General features: G+C 44.1%; 1 long non-coding RNA gene across 1 annotated transcript; it reads right to left on the bottom strand.

The window, feature by feature from the left end:
• Positions 1–5,157: 5,157 nt before the first annotated feature.
• On the bottom strand, positions 5,158–17,883 carry LOC104692561. The gene is made up of 4 exons (XR_752362.4): positions 17,687–17,883; positions 17,225–17,593; positions 16,130–16,434; positions 5,158–8,412 (listed from the first exon to the last, which is right to left on the bottom strand). It is a non-coding gene; the product is annotated as an uncharacterized LOC104692561 (long non-coding RNA).
• Positions 17,884–27,839: the final 9,956 nt, after the last annotated feature.

Below are 27,839 nucleotides of genomic sequence, written 5' to 3'. Positions count from 1 at the left end.
GCCTGTGGCTGGAAAGCCAACTGGGGCATGCAGAATCTGCCCCTTGCTAGTGGTCCATGTGTGAACATCTGTGTAAAGCTGCTCACGTACACGAGGAGCCTTCCCATAGCTATTAGATTTTGTGCCACAGGGTCTTACCTGAAGATTAGCATTTAAATCAAATTTTGTTCATAAAACCATTTATAACATATAAAACATGCTTCACTTGCCCTTTAAGAAATCACTAAAGCCACATTACTGTTACTACTTTTCCTAAATAAAAATAAATTTTCTATCTTGCCCTGCAAGGTATTTCTAGTAAATAAGGATGGCTAACGAGTGCTTTCCTGATAAGAGACAGCTCTTGTTAAACAAGCACTAAAAACACTCCTATCTAGACCACAGCTGCATCTGCTACAGCACGGGGTTCTTTTCATCTGGGATCCAAACCCTGTGTTCCTCGGCGAGACGAGACTCACTCTGCTGTTGGGTGGCACTTTGCTGGACTAAGAACTGATTTGCCCACATGTTTGTCAAAGGCTGATCCTCAGCAGGTGGCATTTATTTGAAACCGGACATGGCAGGTGGTTTCAGCCTAGAAACACATTTTTGCACCGATTCCAAATAAGTGTTTATAAGCTATTGGTTATATAAAACTGAAATCAGTGATGTTGGCAAGTCTTCTGTACTTTCTCTGTGTGCTAACAACTCAGCTTAACTTTTGTTTGTTGTTGTGAGGCTTTCAAGTGTGTGTCAAATATTAACATTTCAATTTGCAAGGAAATTAGTAGTTGGAAAACTATAATCCGTTACAAGTATGCATGCACACACACACATGGACACACTCAGTCCATTAAAATTACTTATGTTATTAGGTTTGTAATAAATTCTCAATGTGGAATGGCACGTGCTGAATCACTGAGGTATTTGACAAAGATCTATTTAAAGGGTTACTCTGGGGCCCCAAATTCCATTTTTATAAACAAGGCCCTATTGAACCTAATCAATGGGTTTTCTGTGATTCCACCCCCTTCCCGTCCCCCAGCAACTTTAATTAAGAGCTTTTGGGCAACTTTAAAGGTTGCTATGTATTTTTTTTAGCTATAGCTGTGAATTTCTATGGAAGAGCACAAAAACATACCTCCGTAGATCTTTATGCCTCCCTCTTCAGGAGCGGCTGTGAACCTTTCCCTTGCACATGGCCCATGGCTGGCGTGGGTTTCTCCAGACCCAGCGGGAGGAGGAGGCACGTTCGGCTGTCACTGCTGACAGGCAGGGGACATTCCACTCCTGCTTTACGCAGGGAAGGTCAGGGACCAGATCTGGGACTACTGAAGCATCTCAGGACAGCGATGATGGTTTTGGCAGGCAGGAGCCCCAGCCCTGAGGGTATAACGTGGCCACTCGAGGCCAGACTGCAGACAACAGCCTTCACCAGCTGCGAGGCTGGCAGGAGTAGGTTCAGCTCTTGTGCTGAGCAGGCCAAGAGTCTCCTTTTGTTTGTTTACTTTTTAATCAAGGTTTTCTGTGCTACATGTAAAGGAAGTAAAGGGACTGCTGGGCTTGTTGAGTTGGGGTTTTTTCAGGAAAAATTATGATACCCATTCCTTTTGTAAAATTTTTTCCTGGTATTTTTGAATGAGGAATGGGGCCATACCGCCAGGACAAAGAGACTTGGCCAGCATGCCAAAACTGCAATTACAGCTAAATGAAAAAAGTAAGAATGAAATGTATTTTATTCATTTCAGCTGTTACGTCTTAATGCAAAGAAATCACTTTGCACAGTTCTGTAACTGACACCAATTTCTAATCTCCAATACTATTAACTTCTAAATCTCCATTATAAAGAATATTGGCAGAATACCAGAGACTAGTGCAGCTAAATAAACTTAGTTGGATCTGGTGTTTTATTTTCTTTTTTCCTGAAATGCTGAAAAAATCATTAAACTATTTTGTTAATTGCTGATAACATTTTGATTGGTTGGATTTCCTCTCTTGGCTGCAATAGTCACATTCCTGGAGCATGACATGACTTTGCCTTTGGGACAAACAAAAAAAAAAAGAAAGCAAGAGAGACCATTTTTTGAAATGACAAAATGTATTGTTATAGGATTAGAGACAGGATAGCTCCAGGATTATGCTGTATCACTAACTCAATTTAAGAGGCCTATGAACTGAAACTAAATATTGAATAGCTGTAGGGAAAGGGCATTGTTAAGGAGTAATATCTGTGTGAAAACTTGATTGTTTCATCTCAGCTGGATTGAAATAGTTTTCTGACAACTCAGAGAACCTCTCATACAAGCTAGAAAACCTTAAAACATTTATTTCTCCCTACCACTTCACTAAAATGGCACTGGAAAACCAATCCAAGTGTCAGATGTGCAGAAATAAATATTAACTAAAAACAACCCTGACAGAAATGTTTCTACAAGTCAGTGATGGGCTTTGAGCAAGGCTCCTGCCTTGACATCATCATTCCAATAGAATCTGCAAAGCTGTCTTCTGCTAACCTTGACCTTAGTGATGTTCTAAACTAATGTAGCATCACTTCTACACTACAAGATTTAATTGGGAACTTAAACAGATAGCATTGAGCTGTGCCAAGTGGGACAGTGGAAGTAATTACCAGATTTAGATATTCTGGCATCGTGGACAGAATTTCTTAAGCACAGGAAATGAATTATAGCAGAATATCCTTAGACTCAAAAATTATTGGCAGGGAGGAAGGGAAGAACAATGAAGCCTTGGTTACATGCTGACGAGCTTTGGCTGATTTGCTGTGTTACCATTTTAGTCTGTGTGTGGCTATTTAATTTTTTTCCTCAAGAGAGCTGAAGTTCTAACACCATCTAAGTCAGAGCTTGGAGAGCTTTTTCATTTTGTGTCCAAAGAACAGTTGGGTTCACAGAGGACTGAACAAAGGGAGAATATCAAGAAAATATGGGTTGTTCTTACTGGAGCATAGGATCTTCCATGAATAAGAGCTTCTTGTGATATTAAAATGGGTTATAAAACCCCTTTCTTCTGTTTCTGATTTTGCAGCCTGGCTGTACCTGTGTCCTGGTGCCTTTTAATTAATGCAGTGTTCATGAAAAACTCTTGACTCTGAAGCCATAGGGACAAACATCTGGATTCACCTCACCAAATTTGAGACATTTACATGAGATCCCTTGGCATGGAGTGTGACACCAAAGGCTCCTCCAGTAATTCCTACAGACAGACCAGCACATCCCTTCCTTTCATGGGCTGAGTTGCCCTCTAACAGAGCATCCATTTAGCAGGCAAGTCTCCTGCCAGGATTATTACCTAGGTCCCAAAGCCAAGACCTTAAAGTGGCTGCAGAGATCACAAGCCTGGGCCATTGGACAGAGCAAACAGACAGAGGAGCATGTGCCAAGGGGCCCAATGGCTGAGTATTTTCACCATGGCTCTTGTGGCTACCAGCAGAGCTAGCAATGTTGGTCAAACACTGCAGACCCATGACATGCTCAGAAAGGAGATAAGATTGCATCACCTTTACCAGATGTCACAAATGGATCTCAGATGGTAATTTTCTGCTGTATGTACTGCCATCTTAAACAAAATATGATCCAAAAGAACAGGCTGTGTATGCCATTATCAGTCCCCTAAGCCTGTCTTACCAGCTGTGACATCATTAGCTCCACATCTGTCTCTAAACCAAAGGTGGTTTTGTAGCCTAACTCTTATCCCACATCCACTCTGAATAAGCTCTGAATAAAAGACACTTGTTAAAGTTCAGCTGTAGCAGGGGCTACATCAAGAAGATGGCAGATGGGCAGGCCCAAGCCTCTATCACTGAATACAAAGATATATGGCCTATTGTCTCCTTATGGCTCATGTGATACCCTTGATAAGAAGAATGTAAGTGTCTGGCAGCCATACAGAGTGAAATCTATACCCGAGGAATGCATATAAGTCAACTTCTACTTAAGCCTTAAATGATGGGTATATGTATAATAGCAGCCAGTGAAGTAGCACTGAGAAAATGTGAGGTTTTCCAGTTCAGTGGCCTAAACTGATGGGAGAAGAGCAAGTTGGAATTGATCTGAAAAAATATTTGAATGGAGTTTAAATCAACTAGAAATATTTTTTCATATGACATATTCATAAAAATTAAAAATGAGATTCCAAAAAAGATGAAAAGGAGGCAAAGATGGCTTATACTGTGTGTTAGCTTACCAGTTTATTTTAAGACCAATAACCACACACTTTCCCCCCAACTAGTTCTAACCAATATGAATTTCATGCCCCTGATTGTAAGGCTCAGAAGTACTGGTGTGTCTACAACTGCATTCAGCCCCATTGAAACTTTGCTAAAAAAAAATGCCAAATCCCACAAAAAAAGGCCTATCTGAGGTTGTGCTGGAAAATATACAGGTCTTTTTTACATTGAGCTAGATGGCATGCCAGGAAACAGAAGAGAGAAACAAATGATCTCTATTGGCACCATATTCATAGGAGGGGAAGGTCTCTTTCAGTCAGACACTGCACAGTGCTGGAGCCTCCTGCATCCTTGTGCTCCCTTTGATAAGCAGAGGGAGTCAATGAGAGCCAAATCCTGACACAGCAATGGCCTTTGCTCCCTAGAGTGACAAGCTGTTTGAAGGTTAATTCAACTTCAGCATAGAGAAAAGAAGCAGAAGTGATCTATGTTCCCTAGCAGAGAGAGTTCTGGACATGTCTGGGTGATACCTGCAGACTCACTGGTGGGGTCCCCCTGTACCAAAAGTCAGCGTGTTCTCCCATTCATGCATTTGCTTTGCAAGAAACAGCAGGAACCATGCTGTGAATTGCAAAAGCATAGGCTGGCTACTGTTTGCGTGGCCTCATCCCACCCCTGTTCCAGAGCACAAATAAGGAATTTTTGCTCTTTAACAGAGTCAGGAGTACTCTATAATCCAAGCAACTTCATAATGAACAAGCTCTCATTTAGTGTGAGGCCTTATTCATTGCACGCCTTACTTGCAGCATACTGTTAAAACAGCCGCGATGTTGCCCTGACTCTGTTTTGGTTTTGGACTAAACGCAGTACAGTAAGTCAAACATTATTGGTCACAATGGTAATGCAGAGTGTATATAATGTGCTTTTATTGCTGCAAGGCATAGCTGAAATATTTACACAGAATACATGAAATAACAACAAGATTCATGTTCTGCTCCTTATTTGTAAGGTATTTTATTAAAAAGAATCTGAATCTGAAGTTCATAAATAAAATAGTAATATCACTTATTTCCAGATACTAGTTCCAGCTTGTTGATTTTAATAGACAAGTATAACACTTCAAATGTGGAAACACAGTGGGTAATATTTATATGAAATCTCCAAGAACCGTGGTATTTTGCTCATGTGGAATATCATGGCATTTTGCCTGGATCAAGTAACCAGCAGATTAGCACATTAACACTTTTAAGAAACATGCATGTAATCCACTCTGAATGTGGTCTTTGACTCCTGGTAGGAATACCTAATGATTTTCAAATTGACACGTTACTTTACAAAGCAAGTCAAATAAACAGGAATTGCAGAGCAGCTTTAGTTGGGGTGGATGGCATAAGCACACACATGTTATCAACAGAGGAGACAGGATCAACTCTAGAGCCATGGAAGGATTTGCAGTATCTACCGAGATGCAGGAGAAACCTCCTTTCTTTTTAAAGCTTTATGGCTTTATGGCTCTATGTGAGTGGGTAAGCAGATATAAACTGCTCCCGCTCATTCAAAGTCAGTCACCAGTTTGAGGTGACAGGCTAACAACAGATCTCTAAGACTGACCAAAGCCAGTAAAGCCTGCAAAAGCCATCACCATTGCCAATTATGAAGGTCCCACTCTAGTTCGCAGCTAGAGGAGGATCTCCACAAGACAGACAGCCACGTTCAGGCTGCCACAGGCTGCATCCTAACCAGGAATTAAGAAAAAGAGCAAGAGGCACAAGGGTTGTCAGTCCTGTTACTCGGCCAAGGATGCGTGTTTCAAAGCTGTACTCCAGCACAGACTCTTCACGTGGTTTTGGTCACACTGCCAATCTCCCTGCACTGCTTTTCCCACTTCCCACAGGGCAAAAAATCCATCCTTCCCTTCATGGGATCTGCTGCTGACTGCAGTGGTGTGCTTGCGGTGATGAAGTGCTCCACATGTGCAAAGCCCTGGTTGTGTGGAATGCACATGCAGCCTCAGTGGTAGGGTAGCTCAGGGCTCTGAGTAATTTCAACAGCCATTTAGAAGGGAAGAAACCTTCTATTTCCAGGGTGCTTTCAGTGTGCTGTAGCAGCTGAGTACAACTTCTGCAGCAGGAGACAGCAGGGAAAACCCAACAGTTCCCCTCCACAAAAGAAGCAGCAGAGTCCAGGCTGCATGCCAAGGAATCCTATCACTGGCCTTATAAAAAACTCACCAGGGCCACCTCAAAAACAAGAGTGAAGTCACGCTTGGCTGCAGTTGGTTATGGTTTGAGAGGGAGACCACGAACAGGTCTCCCAGAACTCTATTGTGGCTGGCTCCATTTCCTGCTAACTCAATTCATCACACTTGTTCTCTCCTTCCTGGAGACAACTTTTATAACCCCATTAATGTATTTAGAGAGTGTCCCTGCTTTTCTTAAGACCAGATATGGCTGCCACAGGTCACAGCAATCAAGGCTGTTCTTTGGAAGTGACTCCACAGAAGTTAATGGTACAAACGAAGAGATTGCTCACAAGGGAAAAGTTTAGGATCTCACCCTTCATCCTGCTGGGGGCTGATGCTCTCCTTGCTTCTGCACTAGAGAATCAGGAATAAGCACAGAGTTTCTGGCTATCCAAACAGAAGGTACAATATCCTTGCTAGACCCTGCACCCAAGATTTAAATTATAACCTATGGTTTCAACTTTGGTTAAAATAACCTGGCTAAGAAAGTCCAAACATGGATATTTGCAGAATGAAGGAATTATAGAAAAATAAATTCTGGGATTTGAAAAAGAGAGAGACTTGTAGTAATTGAATGAGTCAAACCAATCTTTTAAATCTGAAAAGCAAATAAAAAGACTGCTCCCCCTTCTGCCAGTCTGGACACAGGAAGGATTTTTCCTCTGCATTGAAGTCATCTGTTGAAAAAAAATATATAGTGGGAAATACTAAAATCTTAATCATGAAGAGCCTACTCGGAAGGCTCATTTAGGAAGCAGCTCAGATGTCAATGAGCAACAATTGCTGTGAACCAAGTACATACTGAGCACACTATTAACATCTTGTCTTGGGTATACAACATCAGCAAAGGAGAAACAGCTCTGAGTAAAGCTCCAGTGTCAGGACAGGATGAGGTTTGGTGGACTATTAAAAACCTAAACCAACCTCCCCCTACTTAGGCTCACACAAAACCCCAGATTTTTGGAACATCATGCTGGAGTCAGGCCTTTCCCTCCCCACTGACAGCCAAAGCTATTTTTGAATTTGGGTTAGATTTAGTGACTAGGCTCCAGCCAAAAAAATTTAGGGGGGGTGTGGGGAAATCATTGGAAAAAGTAATAAGACTTTGCCTATTTCAGAAACAAAAGGTTTCAATTTTTTGGGCTGGGTTCACAAGAGGATTTGGGAGCTGACCACTTTCAGATGTGCATGCTGCGGAGGGGTGACTACATGCCTGCAGCTCCCAGCTCTGGCACCCCGGGAATGGGGATCAGAGCAATGCTTGCCATCCCTGTGCTTTTTTATCAGCACCCTCCACAGAAGCAGCCAGATCTGCATGAAAGTGTTTGAGCAGGCAATTTAGAGCAGCATGCTGAAACTGGCCATGCACGAGCCTTGTTTAGAATAGCAGAGCTGCCTTTGTGTGAGGCCTTTCTCAATTCAGTTAAAAATTGGCTTCTAAGCCAAATATAGTCAATGTCTGGGGTAATAAAAGGTAGGGGGGGGACAAGGATGTGCTTTGCTGGAGTATATGGGGATTCCAACCTCTGAGGCCAGAAAGGACACAGTTTGATCTCTCCAAAAGTTCTATTTTTTAATTCATACTTTTAAAACAGAGCAAGTACTTCTGCAGAGTGTCCTGTGGAGGCTTTCACCTTTTCACTCCCTCCAGAGACTTCTTTGTAAGTTCCTTCATTCAGAAAATGCGGATGTTTGGGCTTGCCCAGTCAAAGGGCAGTAAGTGAGGCAGGAGAACCCTCACATAAAGCTGCCTTTCATTCATACACTTAAATGATCTTCATCACACAGCAACCAAGTCTCCTGCAGTTGTTGCTAGATTTCATCCTCACAAGACCATTTATTAGATAAATATGTTTTCTGCTTTTATCAATGCCAGACAGAAGCAGTAGGTGGAGGGAGTGTCTTGGTAAAGGTCATGGAGGATAATCCCAGTCGAAGCATGGGGGAATCTCCGTCTTCCAGGTCCCACCAGCTCCTAGGACATCTCTCTTCCATCAGATAGTCACTGGGGAGGAAACAAAGTCAGCAGCAGTCATGAAGAAAAGATCTGGAGCTGACCCAGGAGAGAATGAAGCAAAAAGCAGCATGTTTATTTGTATGCCAAGGTTGTTTAACAATGCTGCATCTTCAGATGCACTGAGGTTTCCTCACTGCTCTTAAAGGGCAGCTTGACTGCGAATTGTGACTGCAAATTGTGGCTGCAAATTCAGCACTTTCCTCTCTGTGTAGAAGTCAGAAGCTGGAAGAGACCAATTCCCATTTTGATGGGAAAGTGCTGCTCTTCAGTCACAGGACACTAAATAAATCACTGCAATTGATCAAGAGCTAAAATTCCCAGTCAGCTTAGGTATCTGGTCTTATGTTCTCACACAGCCCTTTGTGCACACACCACCTTATCTCTTCCCTGACTTCCATCTAACCACGGCCATGAAGCCAACACTTTCTGCCTGGTGGGGTCCCTGACCCTCCTCAGCAGCCCCCACTGCCATGCTACATGCCACAGGTAACAGTCAGCTGGCAGGCAAGAAAAGTCCCCCAGTCTCTGAATACTTTTGGGTGGTTATGGAGTTGACGGGGTGAAGGCCACAGAGCGAGGAGGAACCCCTTGTCTCCACAAAACTAGGACAATATCTTAAAAAAGACTGAAGGAAAGGCATGTTTTTCAGTTATAAACTCTGCAAGACAACCTTGAAAACTCTTGAGACACAAGAAGGCTTTGGTCCTACAAAGCCTTAGAAAAGTTGGTTACAACTCTCAGGTGACACCAGGCATGTGCTTAGAACACCATGGGATCACAACCCCACGCAGAAGGACAGGGAGCACCTTGTGGCCTTCATCTGTCATGTTTGTATGAAATATTTGGGTTTTCCACTGGGAAGCAGAAGAAGTAAAACTGAACAAGGATCCACCAGCTAAGGACATGTAACTACATAGCATGTGTTCTCCAGGGCTGTTCAGAGGCAGCTTTTCCAGCTTTCTTGTGCTATTTCAACACCTCTGCTCAGCCTCATTTTCCTGCCAAAGTGTTACATTCAAACAAAAGCTCCTTTAAACCCCACAAGCTTAAAATTAGGTCATGCGTGTGCCAGAAATAATTTTGAAATATCCTCATTACCTTTCTGCTTCTTCCTAGAGTATTTTACTATTTGTTTGGGAGAGAGGGAATGGAGCTGCACAAGCTATTTTTTTCCACAACAATGTTTGCATAGAAGCGTTAGAGAAGTCATGCAGTTTGAAAGCCTAAAGCCTATTTCACTGTCTAAAAAGAATATAAATCTTTCAAACAAATCCCTCTCAGCCCAATAGAGATTCCATGGCTGAATTTTTTATTTCACCCAGCACAAAGCAGTAGGCACCCTGAAAGTTACATACTTCAAGAAAAGCTGTTTTAGTGATGTGTGTGTCTAATGCACGCCTCCCTAGTCAGCCTCCTCTTTCCCTGCTTAGCACATTCACAGAGCTGAGCTAACTTTTGGTTTGATTCTTGATTACAGTGTTTTACTGCTTAATTGTATCCACTTTAACGTCAGATTTGCTGTAAGCAAAAATAAGCAACAATTATCTATAAGGTATTTGCAAAAAGATGACAGAGTTAAGGAGCCTTAATTCAATATCCATCTTCAGAGGTTTATAACTGAATCCATACTTGAATTTAAATACCAAATAATCTGCTGATTATTATGCATAGTTTTCAGTCAGTGTAACAAAAACATGATGTTGCAGTCATGCTGTGAGCTCTGTAGCTAGGTTTCCTTGTTTATATTAACAGCTGTAAACACAGTCTAACTCAGCCTTGATTTAAACACAGATTTCCCATACTTTCAAGAATTCACCACATTGTGAAAGCTACAATTTCAGAACTTTTCTCACGTGCATATTGATTATGCCCAGGAACAGCCTGCAATGCTACACATGCACTTGCAGTGACCCATTTTAGAGACTCTACATTAAAAGGGCCAGTTTTTCATCTTCATTGAAAAGTAAAACCATCTTTGTGAATGTTTGTGTATAAGCTTGCCCCTGAATGTCCTAAATACAGCCTGCAACCTTCTACACAAGGTACTTTCATTTTACTGGGTCAAGGTTCTACATGTTCATCCCTCCGTTCAAAAACACAACTTGTAAAACCTCCTAAGGCCATTTAAATCAGTGAAAAATATTTTATTCAGTCAGAAACGGATTTTAGTGCAAAGTTTTATATTCCTACCTTTTACTAACAGCATTGGAAAAGCTGAGCTTTTGGAAAGCAACACTGCCTGCACAAAGGACTCCTGAGCTCTCTTCTTTAAGAGTGTGGTGATAAGCAAGCTCCATTTAAGTGGAAAGTCAGGTGAAGCAAACGAAACTTGCTAGGAACATTTTGTAATATTTCTGCCTTGAGATGGGCAGGAGCATTTCGTTCTAATGGGTTCCTCTGACACAGATTAGATCTCCCAGTCTGTGAATGCTGAGCAAAGTCAACCAGCAGTGCAAAGCAATCTTGAGGGCCAGGCAGGTGGGAATCCATCCTTACTGGAGGAAAACTCCCCAGTCACACAGAGCTACTACAGCAATTTACCATCACAAGGGCTTCCATCCGCTGTGTCTTCCATGGAGAGAGAAGGTAAGGGAGAAAGAGGGGCTTATGTCTGATATTGCAGAGTCCATCAGCCCTATCAGAAGAGCTTTTGGAATCACATTGCTCTGCCACGAGCTAGGGATGTTCCTGTCAAAGTCAGTGCCATGTCTCCACCAGTAGCTTCACCACTGTTGACCAAATTTCACAATTACACCTCTCCTCCCAGCAATCTATGCCTGGAGAACCTGATTTAGACTATCACAGACCATGTGCAATTTTGTCACGGTGCATATGGTCCAGGGAAATACATCTCTGGAACAGGAGGGCCAAAGTGCAAGACTGATCTCATGATCGCACTCATCTATGACCAGTGGCGAAGCCTCAGACTCCCATTCAGATCCTGTACTCACACAGAGGTGAGCACAACACTGACCACCCACATTCCACCAGCTTTGCTCCTCCTAAGCATGAAGGGCAGGCTATGGGGTCCAAGATGGAGCTAGGTTAGGGCCAAAGATAAGTGCCCAACTTAGAATCCAAGCATTTTGGTCTGCTCTGAGGCTGGTTCTGTCAGGATGCTCCCCAGAGTCTTACTGCATTTCTCATTGTCTGTTCCAGGGAGCGAGGGCTGCTGGAGAAGCACACAGTATGACTCATATAGAACTCCAGAACATCTCATGGAGAACTCTGGATCCACTCCTTTATAGACTAGCATAGGTTAAGCAACCTCCTCCTGCAGTATTTAGCTCTCATGCTAAATACTGTCTCTTCTACCCTCTCCCCTTCAATGATTTGAAGTACACTTGTCCAAAACTTCATTTTTTCCGCTGTGAAGTCACATAGGAATGAGATCTGCCAAGTGCCTAGTCTAGCCATAGTGGTGATGCTAAAATACAGCCTGGATTTTCAAAGGATACAAAAGGAGTTTATCCAGGCCACTCCACATCATCCTTTGCAAGTTATTTTTACATGTCTGAGATCTCATTCAACTTGCTTGGCTTCTCAGAGGACAATTAAAAACAGTACATAGCAGATGGGAGAGGTAAGACAAACAGAGGTTAAATGACTTGCCTGAGGCTGGTAGAGTCTAGCAGAATGGGCGACAGAAGTCCTGGGTATTAATTAGTTAATATTTGTACAATGCTAAGAAAATATATAGCCCTATATAAGTATTATTGTAAGGTGGCCTCTGCAGTTTGGAGAAGCAGAGGGCAACAGTGCACAGGCGAGTGCAAATATCCTTTCTTGTCTTGTGGCATTTCGGTCATCCTGGGGTCTGGGAGGAGCAGAGCATTCCCAGGACATATGAGAGTAGGAATGAAAAAGCCCAGGGAAAGAGATCCCACTCCAGCAATGCCGTTGTGCACCCCCAGGCTGCTCTATCCATGCATTAAGTCCAGGATCAGCTGTTTGTGGTTTCCATTGAGACCAGTAAATCTGTGAAGTACAATCAAATTGGGCTACATGGTCAGCTGCCTTCAGCAGAAATCCTGGAACTGAATTTGAGATATTTGGGGGTATTTACAGCAGTAAGAGGTGCAAATCTCTCTGAAGTGCCACAGGACCTACATGCCACACTGCTCTGTGCTCTACTGAAATCCCAGGAGGAAAGTCAGGCCCATCTGTATTAAAGAAGGATCTATGGGAAAGGAGGAAAGGGTCACAGTGTCAGATTTCTCCTTTTTTTTCCCACCTCTCTGGGGCATTCATCCTGCTCCCATGACTTCAGATCTGATTTCTTCAGATGCCTTTTTCAGTCCAGCTTCCCTTCACACCACCACACATCCCAGCCTCCTGCTCTGAGCCTCCTACAGATTCCAGTATCAGCCTGAACAAAACATGCATCGGTTTTTCTCCAGGACAGCTCTCAATCTCCAGTGGTTTTGACATGATTTTGCTATGTAATTTCAAGAGTGGTGAGACTTTTTGGCCATTTCCCTTTTTTCTCTTGGCTAGAATACAAGAATATTACCTAAGTTGTGATGTACTTTCCTCTACAATATTTAAATCATTCAGACTTCCCATGCAGTCTACTAAAATTTTCATCCAGTTTTCATCACCTCATATCTTCATTATCAGGACCTGCAATTTCTTTTCCCATCAGTTTAGGTCAGACTTGAGTGAAATGCAAAATTTCCAGCTGAAAATTCCAATGCTCGTTTTAATCCAAAACAGGATGAATGGCTCAAATTTTAAAAGCACCTCCTCAGAAACACTAATATTTGAAGTTCCACGTAATTAGGCAAAACTTTCCAGCATTTCTAGCTGCTAAATTCTAAATGTTGAATTTTTTTTATTTACTTGGCAGGCTTTATTTAGAGCAGGATCAATGTCAGGCTGCATTACCCTTCCATTGCAAATTCTGCTTGCTCTGTGTCAAAATCCATAGGAAAATACACTTCAGAGTCACGTGGTCTTCACTGCCTCTACTGCATGGAACAGTGGGAAGAGCATGTAGTGTACATTGAGAAATATATATGGTATAGTGTCCTGGGTTGCAGTGTATTCTATTACCATCCTCATGAGCTGTTGAAACCAGGTGGGGCAGTGTTTCCTTGCCTCCTCCCCCCAGACTATCTCTCTGTTAATTGCCCATCATTGTCCTGCCGCATGACTCAGAGATAACTCCCTCCGGATTATCTTCTGTTAATGAGCCTAATCAACACTTTGCCTCATGACTCATTACCCCATTGTGAGATGCTCCACCCAGAGGGAGGAACCAAGCATCCCATCGTGGATATAATCTGGGACTCTGAACACCAGAGACAACCCTTTCCACTGGAGGACAGGAGCTACACAGCCACTACTAGACCCTCTGAAGAAGAGCAGACCCCTTTACTACAGGATCACTGCTTCAGAGGACTGCAGCCATCATTCTACCAGACTGCTACCACCACCCTGCCTAACAGGGACTCAGGTTATATCTTGACTCTATCAGTTTGAACCAGTGTTTTCTTTTAGTTTTTTTTCCCCTTTTCTTTAATTTCCCCATTAAATTGTTATTCTGAGTTGGTGCCTCCCACTGGTTTGTTTTCAAACTAGTACATATAGTGAGGGACCTCACCCAGAAAGGAACAGAGAACAGAGATTCACAGCTGCCCTACAGCTCTCCGAGGATGATCCAAAAGGATGCTTGTTTCTCTACTGTGCAGCCTGGTGTCCTGGTGTGCTAACTGCAGATTACACAACGGGAGATACATGCCCCACATCCCATTCTCTTCGCCTAAGTGATACACCATGCTTGTGTCTGAACTTTTTTAAAATGAAATGGTTTGCATCATTTTAATTTTAAAAAATAAAATCAATTCGATCAAGATAACTTTAAATGAAGCCTTTTTTTTTTTGCTACAGAAAATATCCATTGCTGAGAAGCTGTGTCCTCAACTGTAAAATCATCCTGATAAAAACATTTCATAGCCTCCAGTAGAGCTGCCAGAATCATTATTTTTGGTACTGCTCTAATCTGAGCAACCTGATGCCTCTGAGTTCTTCAATTTCTTTCTTTACTGTCTAACCCTCTTCCCCATCAAACCCTTAAACTGCCTCTCTTGTCCCGCATGTCACCCACTGCAGCCTTCCTTGTGCCAGGCAACCTCCTTGTGATTCCCCAGCCCAAACCACCTGCAAAGCCATCCAAACCTCTATTCCTGGCTGAAAAACCTTTATGTTATTTAGTGGCAATTAAAGAAAAACAGAAAATTACTGCTTTCAAGAAGGTTGTCAACAGTTTCAGCCAGTATTCTGAAATGGTTGGAGAAAAAAAAGTGACAAAACATGAATATATTTTTTACTCAATTCTTACCAATATTTAAAATGTTCAACAACATTTTTGATTGCCAAAAATTGATGGATTGTTCTTTAGACTGTTTTAAAAGCATTAAGTATGCGGTTGAGTTTGTGGTTTGAAGACTTTTGGAGCTTTTCCTCATCAGAATTGTGATTTCCAATAAGAAATATAAAAATAATATGACATGCAAGCCAATAAAAACATAAACATAAAAATAAAATCTACAAAATACAGTCCTTTCAGCCAGGTCTGCTCTCCTTTTCCAAATCCCATGTCAAAACTTTGCTTCAACAGCTACAAGGAATTGGCAAACTAAGAAATACCAAGGCAAGTCAGGAAGCAGTGCTTCTAAGTGACTCTGCAGTATCCCATTCTGATCGTAATTCATGAACGTGGCAAAAAAACCAGGTTGCTGAGACCCCCCAAGGTCACCCCCACAACTTCTTTTAGTTTCTTACAGTCATATGCTGTATTCTTGTTACGTGTATACCCTTGGGTCCTCTGGATTCCAAAAGCTCCTGGTGAAACATCCTCTTTTAGACAGTGGTCTCTACATTTGGCCGGTCCTATCTGACCTGCAATCAAGGAGCATCATTCTTTGATGTCAGGAAGCTCAAGCTTAGTGGCTGCAGTTGGGCTTTGATTCTGTGCTGGGCTGCACACACCCGAGGAATGCCAAGTACCCTCAATCCCATTAACTTCAGTGGGAATTAGAGAGCTCAGCTGTATTTAATATTCCACAGGGTCAGACACTGAAAACTGTATTAGCATTCTCAGTTCCCAGTAGGATGAAATTCAGCAAAGCATTTGGATTGAAATTTAACTGTAAACATGTGAACACTCCCCCTGATTTCAATATGACTATTCTCATGCTTAAAGTTAAGCATATGCCTAATTTATGTGCTCATTTTGGGCCAGAAACTACTGTTTTCAAGGGCTACACAAGTTCACAATAGACAAGCTGCTGGTCTATAATGCCGGTTGCATAATCTAGTTTTTTCTTTTTCATAAAGGCTGACACAAGATTGTCTTCTTAAAATGAAGCAGCTACTCTGAAGAAGATGGGGCATTCTGGTGAAATACTGAGTATTTCTCTAAAGTTACTAATCTACTATTATTATTGTTATTATTACTGCTATTCCTATGTGAATGGAGGAAAAGCACCTATCCCAGACTCCAAACTTTTGCTGTTCCTAAAAGAATATAAGCCACACAGCAAAGAATAACAAACTCTCTCTACATGACAGCAAACATCAGTCAAGTGACAGATAAAAATATCCCACCCTCCCCAGAGACCCTCAGCCTCTTGTACATCTGAACCCTTCCAGGGGCACTAAAAAACAGAAGCATCTTATGGAGCACTCTGAATGTCCCCACCTTTCACCACTCCAGGGGCCAAGAAAGTCTGTGGGCTTCTGAAGAAGGATGGGCTGACATCTCTCCTTTTCTGAATTAGGAGGGGGCTTCTCCGTTGAAATGGTGCTGGCCCTCAGGAGACGGTATCTTGGCTAGCTCAGGGCAAGGGACAGATGTGGCTCTCAAGCAAATTCCTTCACCCGGAGAAGCATCAGGGGATGTGGAGCCTGCTGTGATGGCTCTTCTCCTCTGAAAGCAAAATGCTCCTTCCTCTGGGAGGATACTGGGGCTCAGAAGCCAAGGGACAGAGGGGCTTCCCAGGAAATCTGTTAGGGCACAGAAAAAAACCCGTAACTGTGCATCACTCTGCATTTTGGGATCCATTAAGACTCCTATTATACCCTGTAGAGTGGAAGGATGCAAAACAAACCAATTCCCCACTCAGAGGCCAGGAGGAAGGGAAGATCTTTTGGGGCTCATTTTTCACCCAGACGTCTCAAGTGTAAGCAGCTCACGGCACTGGAGCCACGTGCTGAGAAGCCATGGGAAGCAGCACAGAGGAGGAAAAAGCAGTGTATGGTTCTCACTCCTCCACTGTGCAAACTGGGACCAAGCCAGGACTTGCTGATGTGCCTCCAGGCCAGCTCCAGAGGTTCATCCTGAAGCTGCCTCCCCTGGACTTTCTTTCCCCCTTTAGCACCAGGTTCTCACTCTGGTTTGCTATATCAAACTCTGGCTTCTCCATAACTCCACGATCTATGAGCCTTACAGTGCAATTAACTGGCTGCTGCAAAGGCACCATAAAGGCAGAACAAGGACCAAGATGGGACAACTGCACGTGGGCATAAGCCCAGAACCTGCTATTCTCAGTCTGTATCTCCCTTTTTTGACATCTTTCACAATGATTTAATCACACAGTTTTTGGCACATGTGCAGCTACTGGACTGACAAGATGGCTTGTTGTGGTATTTTCTTGGGTGAGGCTGACTGGGAAATGTCCCCCACCTTTGCTTCAGGCTCTTGTAGAAGAATTATAAAATCAAAGCAACAGCATAGCCAAAATCCATAATGCCAAACAAATCTCTCTTGGCACCCTAACAGAGAAAGAACACTCACTGTGGAGGAGCCTTGGGCATGAGATGCAGCATTGGCAAGACACCGGGAAAAGGAATGACCTGGACTGGTGGGCAAGGCAAAAGTGCTGACACTTAACATCCTCCTCTTCCATCGTGAATGGCTCTGGTGGCCGGGGCTGATGGCAGGGGCTCCCAAACAGTGGAACACATTCTTCACGAGTGTTCAGTTTATCTCACAGAGATGTTTCCTGAGCACCTCCATGTCCCACTGTGTGTGCACCCAGTCCAGCACGGGTGGTACAGCTGAGAGTGGCTGCACTTGCTGCGGGTGGCTGTGCCTGCCTGAGAGCCCGCTGTCCCAGCTGCCAGGGACAATCACAAGGGTGGTGAGAAGATCTGCGGCATTCTCCTGCGTTGACAGAAAGGCAGCGCTGGGGAAGGTTCTGGACACTCACCCCAACGCTGTGGAAACAGATGAGCAACAAACGGAGCCGGGACTTACACACTTTGTAAATACGTGCTGGTGCCTTCATTTTGCTCCAACATGTCCAAGGGCCTTCCAAAGACCTGCATTCTCATTGCTGCTCTTGCACGAGCGCCCGCCCTGGGATCTTTCCCCGACAGCTGCCGCCGAGGGCTGCCGGGCTGCACATGGGCCGCTCCAAACGCGGCGTCACCGCAGCCCCGGGGCAGTGCGGGACCCCCGCACACGCACCCCGCTCCGCACGCGCACCCCGCCCCGCACGGACCCCGCCCCGCACGCACCCCGCCCCGCACACGCACCCCGCCCCGCACACACACCCCGCCCCGCACACGCACCCCGCTCCGCACACACCCCGCTCCGCACACGCACCCCGCCCCGCACACACCCCGCCCCGCACACGCACCCCGCCCCGCACACGCACCCCGCTCCGCACGCGCACCCCGCCCCGCACACACACCCCGCTCCGCACACGCACCCCGCTCCGCACACGCACCCCGCTCCGCACACACACCGCTCCGCACACACCCCGCCCCGCACGGACCCCGCCCCGCACACACCCCGCTCCGCACACACCCCGCCCCGCACACGCACCCCGCTCCGCACGCACCCCGCTCCGCACGCACCCCGCCCCGCACACCCACCACACCCCACCCCGCTCCGTCCCGGCGCAGCCCCCCGAGCGCCGCCCCCTGTGCTGCCACCTCCTGGGCGCCGGGGCTCGGGCTCCCACTCCCGTTGCCGCTCCCGCTCCCTCTCCCGTTCCCGCTCCCGCTCCCGGCCTTGCTGCCCGCCCGTGGGCGACCACTTGTGGGCGTGGGCGGCGGAGTTGCAGGTGCGCGCCCGCCCCGCTCCTCTGTCCCGTCCCGTCCCGAGCCGCCCTGCTGGCAAGCGGGAGCGATCTCTGCCGTGGATGCGGTGCCGACATGAAACGCTCCAACAGCGTCCTGCTTTCCAGCCAGTGTTTTTTGACGTTAAGGCGTCCTGGAGGGAAGACCCCAAAGCCCATTAATCACTTCAGGATGTCTGAGACGTGGGCAATAACACTGCAGAGAATTCAAGCCCTCTGACACTCCAGTGCAGTATCTGAGCATTTAACAATAACAGTCAACACTGCTGATGCCTGTGAAAATACAGATGTAAGCCAGCTGTCTGTCAGGGTGAAAAATGTGTTTGTCTTTTCGTTTTAACGTGTCATTTCCCTCTTGGACATTTGCTGTGTTACTGCCAGGATATCACGTGCCTCCAGCACAAACTCTATCCCAGGAAGACGAACCACGTTCACATGGAGGGGGCTGTCACTGTCCTGTTTCTGCAACGTTTTTTCTTCATCTGAAGCTGAACAAAACATATCTGACCTAATTCCTTAGATTTTTTTATTGAAGTAATTTCCAATATCTAGCCAAAGGTAATCACAGATTTATCCATAAAAGGATTGTAGGAGGGGTTGAAAGAGTGTGTATGTGCTGGGGGTGTCAATATTGACATTAATAAGAGTCAATGGAAGTATATATATCATGATCAAAAATTGATAGGCATAAAATATGCTTATGGTGGGATAACTGAAAGAGGGCAGATTTGGATCACATATTAGGAAGACATCATTTATTGAGAGGGAGATGAGGCACAGGAACAAGGTGACCAGAAAACTTGTGAATGCCCCATCCTTGGAAGTGTTTAAGGCCAGGTTGGATGGGGCTTTGAGCAACCCGGTCTAGTGGGTGGTGTCTCAGCCTATGGCAGGGGGGTTGGAACAAGATGATCTTTAAGGTCCCTTCCAACCCAAAACATTCTAAATTTCTATGATAACTCATGATTGGCATATTAGAAGAAAAAGATGCAGATGTTCATGAAGGGCCAGAAAGGGGACTTCAAGAACACAGATCCCAATATATTCAGAGAACAGGCAGGTAACTTCTTATGTAAAGATATCTAATGTAAAAAAAAAGAATTAAGAAAACCTGACTTTTTTGTTTTTATGAGAAACAAATATTGCAGGTAGATGCATAAGCTATTCCAAAGCAGGTGAAGAAGAGGCAATGGTAATAAACCAAACTGATTATACCACAAACTCTTTCTTGACTTCAAACACTGGGATACACACAAGCAGTGGAAACCAAGCTGGACTGCTAAAAACAAAAATAAGTATTGTGACAATAAAAGACAACATCAGGAAGGCAAAGGTACAAAATGAATATGAAAAGTCACTCTGTAAGAGGAAAATCAAGAAAGTACTGAAGGAAAGCTACTGAAGGGTGATCTCCTGAAGGCCAAAAGCTCTTTTGCTTCAGCCCTTATTGAAAATAATTACTAAATTGGGTGGCTTAAATACAGTGCAGCAAACAGAATGTAGGATCTCCTGCTAGAGCATGGGAAGGAAAAGCAAGGGAGTGCTTAATTAGAGCCTTTCAGATCAGCCACACCTCTACTCTAAAGTGTCTGGCTAAAGTGCTCTCAGAGTGTTACTGGTTGCAAATACACTGAAAAAAACTTGCAGAGTTCAGGTGAGGAACAATAGGAGGGAGAAGAAACATTCCTGTCTCTAAAAGAGCAAAGCTGGAATCATAGCTGCCTCACACTGCATTGAATTCTCAGAACAGGACCAGAACAAATAAAAATAATCCACAAGAACCTAGAAATTAACAATGCAAATAACAACAACAGGGATTTCTCCAGAATACAGTGAATCAATTTGAATTATTTCCCTCTCTGATGATGTAACAGACCTCATGGATGGATAGAAGAGAACTAATAAATGTTGGTGTACTGTGATTTAACAAGATTTTTTGACACTGCCACATAACTGAAAGACAGAGAGATATGGTCTAGGTGAAATCATTATTGAGTAAATGTAAAAAAGGGGTGGAACAGTGCCCTCAGATAATAGTTAACCATTAACTTACTGTGAAAATGTTATTCTTTAAGAGTGTCCTAAGCTTAGCAACATTTGCATATTCTTTAATGATATGGATGTTGTCTATTGAAGATTTCAGTGTGGGAAAAGCTGCAGGACAGAAGGAGAAAATTGGAGAAATGATCTGACAAAAAGAAAGGATCTTGTTCACTTTGGATTACTTCCTGCATGTTACACCTAGCCAGGAATAACCACCTGGACAGGTAAAGGATGGAGGGGTTCTCTGGGAAAGATCTTGTGCTTCTGGGAGATCATAACTGAGCATAGGTCAGTAACATCTTGCTGCTGCAAAGAAGACAGACACAACAGTGGGCTCCATGACCAGGTCTTTGCCCTCAAGGCAGAAGAACATGGCTCCTCTCAGCATGGGCCAGGCTCTGGCTCAAACAGCACACATGGGTTTGGTGCGTGTGAGGCCACAGAGCAATGGTTATGGAGGGAGGTCTGGTGAGGTCAAAAACAGTCCATAAACTATATAAAGCTTTTGGAGCAGGTATCAGGGAGGCAACTATTGCAGTCTGGCTGGCTCTTTTTTATGTTTTAATACAATTCTGTGGTCACCCTGATAAGCACTTTTAGCCAAGGGTTTTTCCTACCTAGAGAACAATTTAAGCAATCTATCAATCAGAGTGGAGATGTTGTCTGGAGACCTGCAAGTTAAAAAATAGATTTTGTTTTTGTTGTCTAACAGACCTGATTGACAGTGTAAATATCTTTGACAAGGACAACCATCTCAGGTCTGTTTCAATGCATTTTGGTTCAAGAAGGAGGTAATTCCCCCTGCAATCCAAATTGTTCGGATCACTTAGGCTCCATGACAACCTGTACGGAGGAAGTTGTGTTGGGGTAGCTGGCTGCTCTGTTTCATTTTTTAGAAGTCAGAAGAAATTGTCTTGACATTCCTGAAAAGAAAAAGTTGCCAGAAGTTTCATGAGAGATTTTTCCTTTCAGTGAGAGTGAAATCTTTTTTAACATGCCGCATTGTCACACAAAATGGAAATGTTGAATTTCCAGACATTTCTGCTGGTTAGTTAACTCCTTCTAAAAGCTGCTTGCTCTATTAAAGAGAAAAAATAGTGTCAAAGTTTGTAAGATTTATAACCTCTTCAGGGGTAGAGGCCTGGGACACAGACATTGCAGCTCAGAGGTCCAAACTTGCTTGCTTACTCCCTTTAACTTCCACTGACACTTCAGTGCCCTGGTGCTACAATTGCCTTTGGAAACATTTTTCTGATTTATTTTGTCTTACCCATACAAGAAAACTACCACAAAGGCAGGTGTGAGACTCTAATTTTCAGAAACAGTAAGGGAAGAGTTATTCATTTGTGTTCTTGTCCATCTGCTCGGCAGTATTCGTGGGACCTAAAGCAGTATTTCCTTTCAGTTTCTATGGTTTAATAATCATCAAATTCTCATACAGAGTCTGTGGCCTGAGCCAAGTTTCTCCATTAACCTGAAACATCTTTGGTCCTGCGATGAAATAAGATCAGATTCATTAAGCCCAGAATTTCCATAAGGAAAATATATAGATATTTATTTGAAAAAAAAATACCTCAAATTCTTTCATCCCAGATAATTTGTTCCTGCTAAATGTCACATGTTGCAAATGCCTGCAGTTAATAACGGTTTTATGAATCAGAGCTTGGGAAGGCTGATTAGTGTAAAATGGGCTACGTGGCATGGACGAGGACACAGGAGAATGGTATGACAGGAAACTGTGCTGGTGATTTTGGGTTCTGATAATGTTTTAGTAAATGCTAACATGAAATCCACCTAAAAATCTGTAGAGTAACACACCTCTTCAAGCAGAACTTTTCCCCAGTGACTTATTTGCTAAACACAAAGTGTCTTGGATTTTCAATGGTTGAGAATATTTTGAGTTTGACTAAGGCATAAAGTAATAAAATAATAAAAGTTTCTCTTTTTTCTTTTATCCTTCATGTATTTTTTCTTCAACATTAATCACAGGATAGATGAGGTGAAAAATGCAATTCAAAATTTTATATTGTATTCTTGCTGACTTTTTCCCTGTAATATATCCAGACAAGTTGCATTTTGATATTCAGGTCATTTGAAGATTTTATTTTTATCTTTATAGGAAATGGAATAGTCATACTCTGCTTTGCCTTTTACTCAATAGATTTTTTTTTGGCAGTGGTCCTCAGGACAAATTTTTTCTATTCTAAATCTGCTAAACTGGAGTTCTCGACAGTGCTATAGAGCAATGGTACTTCTTCACCATGGACCTTGTGCTAAGCACTGATTACAACCAGAACCAAAAAGACAGTCTAATTATCCAAAACAAGTTAAAAGAGACAATGTGCCTGATTACTCTCCAGAAGCATGGGATGGAGTACCAGAAGAAATCAGCTATGACTGTTTGAATTGGTTATCAGATGGAAGAAAATTTCCTGAATATGACGTTACCAACACAGAACAGATATTTCATGAATTTAAATGCACAAGGGGCAAATATTTGTGGATGATACTTTATCAGTTTCAACCTGCCAAGGATTTGGGCTAGACTCTTAAGATAAATTTCTTTTTTTTTTTTTTGAACATACTTTTTTATTCTAACATATTGTTTTATTCTAAATTATAACAAAGAGTAATTTCCAAAGAAGAAATGCCCACATATAGGGCATTGTATGTTTAGTAAAAAGCATTATGATCAGCTTCCTATAATTTGGGAAGAAATCAACATAAAGCTATTTTTTTTAATTATTCTTTTTTTATCCACATATAATGTAAATATGCATAAAATTATAGATTGTTCAAAATTTCAAGACATCTTTAAAGAATTTTTGTGGATTCTGCATTGAAGAGTTATCCTCTCTTATATGGAAGAGCAGCCCTGTGAAGCTGTCCCTGCTGTTAGATGACAGAATTCAGGTGCTCCAAAGCCAACTTACACACTTTCTCCACAGGCCTGGAAGACTGCTCAGTCCTTCAGTGGCCAGCCTGGAATGCCCTTTAGACTTTTGAATAGTGGGAAAGGACAAGTTAAAAGTGGTGATACTTGTTGCGGTTTGGTGGCGTGTTCAGGGCTGAAATTAGGTCAGTGTTTGGCGGTAGAGTTGCAAAAATGCAATTGCTTATCATTGTTTGTAGAGAGAGTAATATAGAAGATAAGGGGCCCCCATCTCTCCAGGGGACCTCAGTACTCACCCGTCCCACTCCTTAAAGAGAAATAAGTGTGATAGTAGGGGAAACTGAAATCCAGAGTCGTCAACAGCCTTCCTTACTTACAAAGCTGGAGCTCTGCAAAAGCAAAGACATTAACTCTCTGTTGCACAGAGCAACAGCTTTCTGCAGGCTTTGTGTTCCAAAGCATTCAGAAGCACTGAGTCAGGGCCACCCTCAGCAGAATGAATAATTACACAAAATCAGGCCATTTTCAACACTGGCAAAGATCCATTAGTGCTTGCTCAAGGAAGATGCTTCTGAAGAGTGGAAAAATGGTCTCCCAGCTGTCACACTGGCAAGGGACTAAGCCTTTATAGGGTCAGTACTTCTCCAGGTACTGCCTCTATGACTTTAAGTAAGTCAGCTGAGGCTCGATTTCTTCAACAGAGCTGACCAGGCTTCATTATATATCCATTAGCAAGAGGTAGAGATGGCCAGTGTGGCTGAAAATCAGGCATTACTCTCCTTGTGCCTCACCTTCCCCGCGCTAAAAACAGCAGTCATATTTCCCTGAGCATGAATGGCTAAATTCACATGAATGGGGTGAAAAGGGCCATTTCAGTCCAACATGGAGCTCTGTTCCTTTCCCTAGGGGAACAGCTGCACAGCAGCTCCTTGCATTAGCTGCAGCCCTCCATTATCAGCCCTCAGCCCCAAGCTAGCAGCAGTATCCAAAAGCTCAGTACGGAGCAGGTCCAGGCCCTTCAGCAGTTTTACAGCTTGTGCTGTTTCACAGCTCCGTGCTGCCTCAGGCAGGCTCTTACCCGTACCCAAGCAAGAGAATTTAAAGGTGGCTTAGCATTTGTGGGTGACAGTACCACCCTGTCTTACTGCTTCAGGATTAACATGACCTAGAGAAACAATGCCTCCCATCTCCCCACTGCCCAGGTGACCTTGGAACACAGGCCCCGCATAGCCACGCTCCTTCACTGGGATCAAAGTTCATTGTGCTGTGGCAGGAGCATGCTGGCAGCACCAGAGGGTGTCACTGTCAGGTTGCAGTCACCTGCAGCTTTCCAAAGTAGCAGCATCATTTGATAGTGCCAAAGGCTGTAATTTGAACACTGCAAACTGCAGGGCCTCAGCTAGAAGGGAAACAGCAAAGCAGGAAGAATGGCCATCTCTCTACAGATTATGAGAGATAGATTACAGTCAACTGGAAAAAAAAATCACAGAGCAACAGAGAGGTGGCTGGAAACCTTGGAGAAAAACCAATTCAACAGAACATCAGTATATTGAGAGTCCCAGCCAGGAAGCAGGACACAGATACCATGCAGTAAAGTGCTGCCAGACATGTTGGTTATTGATTTTTCTGAACATCCCACCTGAACTGAATGTGTGGACTGAATCCCAATGAGAGTCCCAGATGGAGTAGGCAATTGAGGAGGCAACGGACTTATTACTCTTTAGGGCTCAAGGGACCAAGATACGTTTTTACAAGCAGCTAAAACGAAGAAAGAGATCATATGGGAAGGTGCTAGGCTCCTATTGTTTCCGGACACAAGTCCTATAACCCTGGGCAAAAGGGAAGAATTATCTGTGGTTAAACAAAAAAAAAAAAAAAAAAAAAAGAAAGAAAGAAAAAAGAAAAATATTTGAGATATAAAATGTGTCTGCATCAGTTTCTCTGGCTTGCCAAAGTGTACAGTTCACACAGTGAGAAAACCAGCATCTTTGGGCAGCAGAGGCAACAGAAGTTGCTGTCAAAATCATTGGAGACAAAGAAACTCTGGAACTGCTCTCTGCAGTGTGCTGTGTCCCCCCTGCTCCCCACAGCAGGGAATTGAATACTGGCGCCATGTGGGAGTAGGGGAAAAGCTTATTTCTTTTTCCTTTCTCTTTATTTTTTGTCTTGTAGCCTGTGCTATCATGCAAGCATCTGAGTAGTTAGAAGTACCTGCAACTGCTGCCAGGAGTTTTAGGATAAGCACATCCAGTCCATCACAGAACTGCATCTGGCATTGGTATGGTGCAATTGCTACACAAACACCACACGTATGGTTATCTACTTTGGCACTTTCATCCATGTCCTGACTGTATTTAATGCATAACAAAACAATGTCAGTAATGTCAGAGCCCCCTGGCTTTTGCAGCAGGGATGAGTCCAAGAGCCCAGAGAGTGTCTGCTTGGTACATCCTAAAAATTAGCCTTGACTAATATCAGCCCAAGTGCCCAGAAAGCTTTGGATTTCAGTGTCTGTCCTCCTCCCTGGAAACCTGGGGGTTTTCAAAGGGGAAAAACATGACTGCGCTCCCTTCCCAGGGCACTGTACCTGTGGAGGAATAACCCCAAGTACCAGTAGAGGTTGGGGGATGACCTGCTGGAGAGCAGCTCTGCTGAGAGGAGAGAGAAGGACCTGGGGGTTTTGGCAGATGATAAGGTGACCATGAGCTGGCAGTGTCCCTGCTGCCAGGAGGGCCAATGATGTCCTGGAGTGCTTCGGGTATAGTGCGGCCAGCAGGTTGAGGAAGGTGATCCTGCCCCTCTACTCGGCCCTGGTGAGGCCACATCTGGAGTGCTGTGTCCAGTTCTGGACTCCTCAGTACGAGAAAGACAAGGAGCTGCTGGAGAGGGTCCAGTGGAGGCCATAAAAATTATTAGGGATCTGGAACCTCTCTCTCATGAGGAGAGTCTGAGGGATCTGGGCCTGTTTAGTCTAGAGAAGAGAAGACTGAGAGGGGATCTCATCAAAACATAAATATATCAAAAGCGGGTACCAAGAGGATGGTGTCAGACTCTTTGCAGTGGTGCGCAGTGAGAGGGTGAGGAGCAGTGGCCATAATCTAAACCACAGGAAGTTCCACCTGAACATGAGGAAGAATTTCTTTACATTGAGGTGGCAGAGCCCTGGAACAAGCTGCCCAGAGAGATTGTGGATCTCCTCTCTGGAGACATTCAAAACCTACCTGGACACATTCCTGCACAACCTGTGACCCTGTCTTGGTGGGGGGTTAGACTGGATGATCTCCAGAAGTTTCTTCCAAACCTAACAAATCTGTAATTCTGTCATTCCCTCTGACTGCGAGGGAGCCTGAGGGCCACTGGTGGCTCTTTGCCCCTCAAAAGCATGGCCTGGGCTCGTGGGGGAGATAAAAGTCTAAGAAAAAGGCCTTTATGAAGCTGAACAGGTGGTAGGTGGGAGGCCACAGAGAAATTGCTTGCAAACATCCCATTCTCTGGCAGTAGCTCTCCTGGGCAAGGCAGCGGGACACTGTGGGTTGCAGGAGCAGCACAGGGCTTATGCCTCCTGGATGCCCAGGTTCTCCTGGTAAAGACTCTGCTGCTGGCTGTGTGCAGCATCCCTTGAAGCCACCACAATGGAGCTGTTGGCTGGACCCCCTGCATATAAGGAGGACTGCTTCAGCTGCTTTTATTTTATGCATCTCCATCCCTCTCCTGGCATCTCTCCTTACATGCACAAGCATGGCTTAAAGCCTGCCAAGAGGTTTGCCACCCCAGTAGCTGCTGCTTCTGAAAGCACCCCAGGAACCACTAACCATCCCTTGCCCTTTCTCTCCTCCATACATCCTCCTCCGCCTCATGGCAAGAAACAGGCCGGAAAAAGAGGCACGTTTTTTGATGCTGATACCGCAGATGTTCCTGCCTGCAATAGTAGTGCTCCATCATTGGTTGGGGGGCTGGAGTCGTGCCCCCAGTTCATGTGAATACTTTCAAATGTGTAGAACCAAAATAGGAAGAGAGCCACTTGCTAATAATATCCATTGAAGTACACTAGCATTTGACTGCCTTCTGCTTAATCCTTTCATTTTCTTCCACAAATGAGATTTGCTGCTGTAGCCCAGATTACAGTGCAGTAATGAGTGAGGAAGGGAGCTCCCACATGCAAAGAGAGGCTTAGCCAGAAAATAAACAAACAAATCAAATAAATAAAACGCCATCCCACATTAGATGAAGCTGTACTGCCACCTCAGGTTACCATCTGTTTCTACTTTGATTCCAGTGTTTCTTTCAACCATTTTGTTTACTGCTTATGAGTTCAGCTGGCGGCTGTTGTTTCTAAACACAGTGGGGCCCCAGGAGAACCACAATGCCCCATTCTCCTGGTCCCAGAT

This window comes from Corvus cornix, chromosome 3 (genome assembly GCF_000738735.6).
Source record: "Corvus cornix cornix isolate S_Up_H32 chromosome 3, ASM73873v5, whole genome shotgun sequence".
Lineage (NCBI taxonomy): Eukaryota > Metazoa > Chordata > Aves > Passeriformes > Corvidae > Corvus > Corvus cornix.
The sequence above is the reverse complement of the archived record's forward strand: the minus strand, read 5'-3'. Positions and strand labels throughout refer to the sequence as shown.